General features: G+C 37.3%; 1 long non-coding RNA gene across 1 annotated transcript; it reads left to right on the top strand.

Annotated features, from left to right (window-relative positions):
* Positions 1-2,769: 2,769 nt before the first annotated feature.
* LOC115296479 lies at positions 2,770-4,445 on the top strand. Its single transcript, XR_003910897.1, has 3 exons — positions 2,770-2,979; positions 3,245-3,384; positions 3,471-4,445. It is a non-coding gene; the product is annotated as an uncharacterized LOC115296479 (long non-coding RNA).
* The last annotated feature ends 273 nt before the right edge of the window (positions 4,446-4,718 follow it).

Genomic DNA, 4,718 nt, shown 5'->3' with positions numbered 1-4,718 from the left:
TTTTTTTTTAATTTCTTTTTAATGTTTTATTTTTGAAAGAGAGAGTGGGGAGGGTCAGAGAGAGAGAGACACAGAATCTGAAGCAGGCTCCAGGCTTTGAGCTGTCAGCACAGAGCTTGATGCAGGGCTCGAACCCACAAACTGTGAAATCATGACCTGAGCCGAAGTCGGATACCCAACTGACTGAGCCATCCAGGCGCTCCAACAAGTGCCTTTCTTAATGCCTATCACCCATCTAGCCCATTCCCCACCCATCTCCCTTTATCAACCCTCAGTTTGTTCTCAATTGTTAAGAGTCTCTTATGGTTTGTTTCTTTTTCTTTTTCTTTTTCTTTTTTTTTTTAATTTATCAATAGTCAAACTATGGAAAGAGCCCAAATGTTCATCTACTGACTAATGGGCAAAGAAGATGTGTGTGTGTGTGTGTGTGCGTGTGTGTGTGTGTATACACACAATATATATATATATATATATATTACTTGGTAATCAAAAAATGAAATCTTGCCATTTGCAACAACATGGATGAAACTAGTAGGTATAAGGCTAAGCAAAATAAGCCAATCAGAGAAAGACAAATACTGTATGATTTCACTTATATGTAGAATTGAAGAAGCAAAACAGATGAACATGTGGGAGGGGGTCTACTCTTTTTAAATCTGCTATTATGAATAAGGTACATGCTTTTTTTTAAACCTATGTTTTCATTTCTTTGGAAAATACCTAGAACTTGGAATAGCCAGTCTTGTGGCAAGTGTATGTTTTTATAAGAAATTACCAAACTGTTTTCTAAACTGGCTATATCATTTTGCATTCCCACACCAATGTATGAGAGTTATAATTACTCCACAAGTTTTCCATCTATTGGCATTGTCTCTCTGTAGGATTTTGGTCATTTTTGTGGATGTGTAGTGGTACCTGTCACAGTTTCAATTTGCATTTCCCAGAAGACTAATGATGTTGAGCACCTTTATATATTCTTTTATGCCACTCATATATCTTTTTTAGAGAAATGGCTCTTCAAAATCTTTTAAAATCTGATTACCTCTTCTTACTCAGGTATAAGAATTATTTATTAGATAAGACTTTATCAATATTTTCTCCCAGTCTGTTTTTGCCTTTTTAGTTTCTTAACATCTTTTAAAAATATAAGGATTTTTTGCTTGTTCATGGGATTTTTTTTTGCTGTTTTTTTTATTCTGATTTTGTTTGTTTGTTTGTTTTATGTCTAAGAAATATTTGCCTACCAAAGATTACAGAGTTTTTCTCTTATTATTTCTTCTGGACTTATAGTTGGCTTAATGGTCAATTTTGAACAAATAAAACCTTGTTTTTAATCAGAACTCTAAGTTACTTTCATATTTATTCCAAATTGTAGATCAACATAGAACCTGTCTCAGAGAGTTGTCATGAGCCTGGAACATAATGACTATTGAATAATTATTAGCCTTGGACATACAGGTTTCTCCCTTCAACAATCCTTTCATAGCACAAAAGGGAGTCCTGACCATTATCAACCAAAGTAAGGTGCCAGGCCACCTGGGTAACTCAGTCTGTTGAGCATCCAAACTCTTGATTTTGGTTCAGGTCATGATCTAACAGTTTGTAAATTTGGTTCATGAGTTTGAGCCGTGTCCATCTGGTTCTGCACTGACAGCATGGAGCCTGCTTGGTATTCTGTGGCGCTCTCTCTCTCTCTCGCTCTCTCTCGCTCTCTCTCTCTCTCTCTCTCTCTCTCTCTGCCTCTCCCTTCCCAGACCTCTCTCTCTTTCAAACTAAATAAGTAAACATTAAAGAAAATAAATAAAGTAAGGTACCAAGGGTTGGAAGATGTAAGAAGGGGAAATTTTTAAGGACTCCAAAGAAAATCTAAACAAAAATTTAAAAAGAAAGCTTCTTCACTAGTAAGGGATATTTTTAAATTTTGAAAAAAACCAACAATTCTTGATGTCTTCCGTGCTATTGCACAAATCTTCTTTCTCATGACACTGACTTGTCCACATTTAGGACTGAATTTCCATCAAAGACTGAAATGCTCTGGTAATTGTTTGGTTGCTGTGATCATACCCTGTATACATGTCTAAAAATTGGCACAAAATGCTAAGAGGAAAGACACAGATAAAAGAATACTTTTCCTACTGCCTTTCCTTAGAGATGAAGCTACATAGTCTCTTACAGTTTTAGAAATCATTAGACTCCAGGTATGAAGGAGGCTAGCTACTTTCAAATAATTCAGTGGGAGAGTAGAAGAAGTCCCACCAACTGTCAGATAGGTGCTTGTTCTGTTTCCTATGGGCTTAATTGTTGGCTTTCTGGTTCTATTTGTGCAAAGACGTGGGGCTACAAGTGGAAGAGGGCCAATTCTCTTAGGAAATCAATGTCAGTCATTTATGTGATGTCTTTCTTCTACCCTGCTCTAGTGAAAGTGAGGATTTTGAGGCTAGTCAAAGGTCATTTGACTATTGGGTCCTCTGATGGATATGCCATGGAATGATACACCAGTGAAATTGACCCCAGCTCACTCTGACTTGTGATTGTCCTGCAATATTCAAAATGCAGCAAAAGTTCTGTAACATGTCCCTTGTTCTTTGCACTCGCCTACCCATTGCATGCAAGAAAAAGCTAGACTCCTTCTCTGGTAAATCATTTTCCTGAATGATGCAACTATGGGTTATCCTGTGGGTTATCTGTTCTCCTGGTTGCGTGAGTATCTATGCACGAGCTGACAGGAAGTTGCAGGGATGAACGATCAGGCATTCTGTTCCTCAAACTGTTAAGGGTTCGTAAGAAAAAAATGATGAGTGTCACATAGATCAGAGACCCTGAGGAGACGTTTCCCTTTTTTGGTCTGAGACCTGATATAGGAGCATTTCTTTATTAGGGCCAAATGAACTCTCCGACTCCAACAAGTATGATAGCATGTAAAATCTTCACCAATGTGCTCATGAATTTTTTAAGAAATATTCTTTGATCTTTTGCCAGGTACTTTTCTAGACAACAGTGAATAAGCCAAAATCCCTGTTCTCACAGAGAAGACTTCTGAAAATTCTATGCAAAAGATGATAATAAACATTTAGTGCTTTTCTTCATGCTATGAGACATAACACAGCAGTCAACAACTTCATCTTGATTTATTTCCACAAACTTTATTTCTTTACTCAACAATCCTTGGCCAAGAGGGTAGAATTTTAAATTGGGAGAGATTTCTAAGACCTGGGCCCATAGCCCATGAATTGTCTCTTTGCAGAGAACTTTAAAATGGATTGACCCCGAGATGAATAAAGATGACATATCCAAAGGCAAACTGCTCTCCAGAGGAATTTAACTTATTGGACCCTGCTTGCTGTCTTCAACTCAAGGGGAGGCACTCTTCAGGTACCTCCCTCGGTTAGTACTCTGAGTTTAAAGCTAAATTTAGCCTATCCCCTTTTGACCCAGATATATCAATTTTGCTTCTTTACTTTTTTTTTCAGGCACCTTCAATTGAAGATATTGGGCTGGGGCCAGAATGAGTTCTTGGCATATCTCCCATATGACACTATCGTGTCCATGCCTGGACTACTCCCTATTAACATGAGGATGCTTGATCCTGGGACCAACTCCAGAAATCTACTACAGACCCCAGAGATCCATGAGGCATAGTTTAAATAAATCTGTGTTCCTGAACTACAGGCACGTGAATTGGAGAATAAGAAAGTAAGACTTAATAAATAAGATTTAATTAGCTATGAAAAAAAACAATTTATGCTAGAAAACTGAAGAGGTGTGAATTAAAGATACATGGATAAATATATATTAAATATAAATACAATTTTATAATGCAAAATTATGAGAAAAATGAAAATATTGAATTGCTCTCTTCCTGGCTTCATGCTCTGCACTTGTGAGCTGCCCCTGCTCCCAGAGGAGGTCCGACCTTCAAGGCTTTCTTATCACATTGCTGGGTATTAAATAAATTCTTTGGCATAAAGGAGGGGAAGAGAAGTACCACCACCACTATGTATTAGTCCAGATTTGTCTAGAACACCAGTTTTCCTTGGAGAGGAGATGGCACATGAGTTCAAATGTACTTGCACACAGTGCTGCCACTTTGCATGCCTTCATCCAGGGCACTGCCATGCACAACAAGCAAAACCTCCAAAACTGAAATTCAGTTTCACGTAACATTCAATGCTTTCATCAGGGTTACCTTTGAAATACTCAATGTTTCCAACGTTGGTCCCTTAGGATAAATATAGCAGAAAATGGGAAGCCAAGCTACAGCTCCAAATATAAGATACCATGTCATTTTCCTAAAAGCCATAAGAGGTAGTCCAAATATAAGACCCAGGAATTCATTATCTACACTGTTTCATTATTCCTAAACAATAACACCCTTGGTCTTTAAAATCTACATAATGCCTTTGTTTTTATAGACAATGCTTGAGATCCAAACTAAAGCTGGTCTATTTCCATGCTCATCTTTTCAATACAGTTTTGATGAAATGAGAAAAGTTGCATCAAAATTGCTTTTGATCCTGGAAACTCTTTCCAGCCATTCAAATCTTTTTTTCTAAACTATAGGAATTTTTCTCAACTTTGTCAAGTTGTGTTGGTTAACATGCTCTATTCCTTTTTGTTAACTGGCAACAAACAGGTTAGGAAATGCATCCTCACTTTCATTAGTCCAAGACTGACACTATACTTTGGCGTGGCCTTTGAACTATTTTCTGTATAATACA

Source organism: Suricata suricatta, chromosome 1 (assembly GCF_006229205.1).
Source record: "Suricata suricatta isolate VVHF042 chromosome 1, meerkat_22Aug2017_6uvM2_HiC, whole genome shotgun sequence".
Classification (NCBI taxonomy): domain Eukaryota; kingdom Metazoa; phylum Chordata; class Mammalia; order Carnivora; family Herpestidae; genus Suricata; species Suricata suricatta.
The sequence above is the reverse complement of the archived record's forward strand: the minus strand, read 5'-3'. Positions and strand labels throughout refer to the sequence as shown.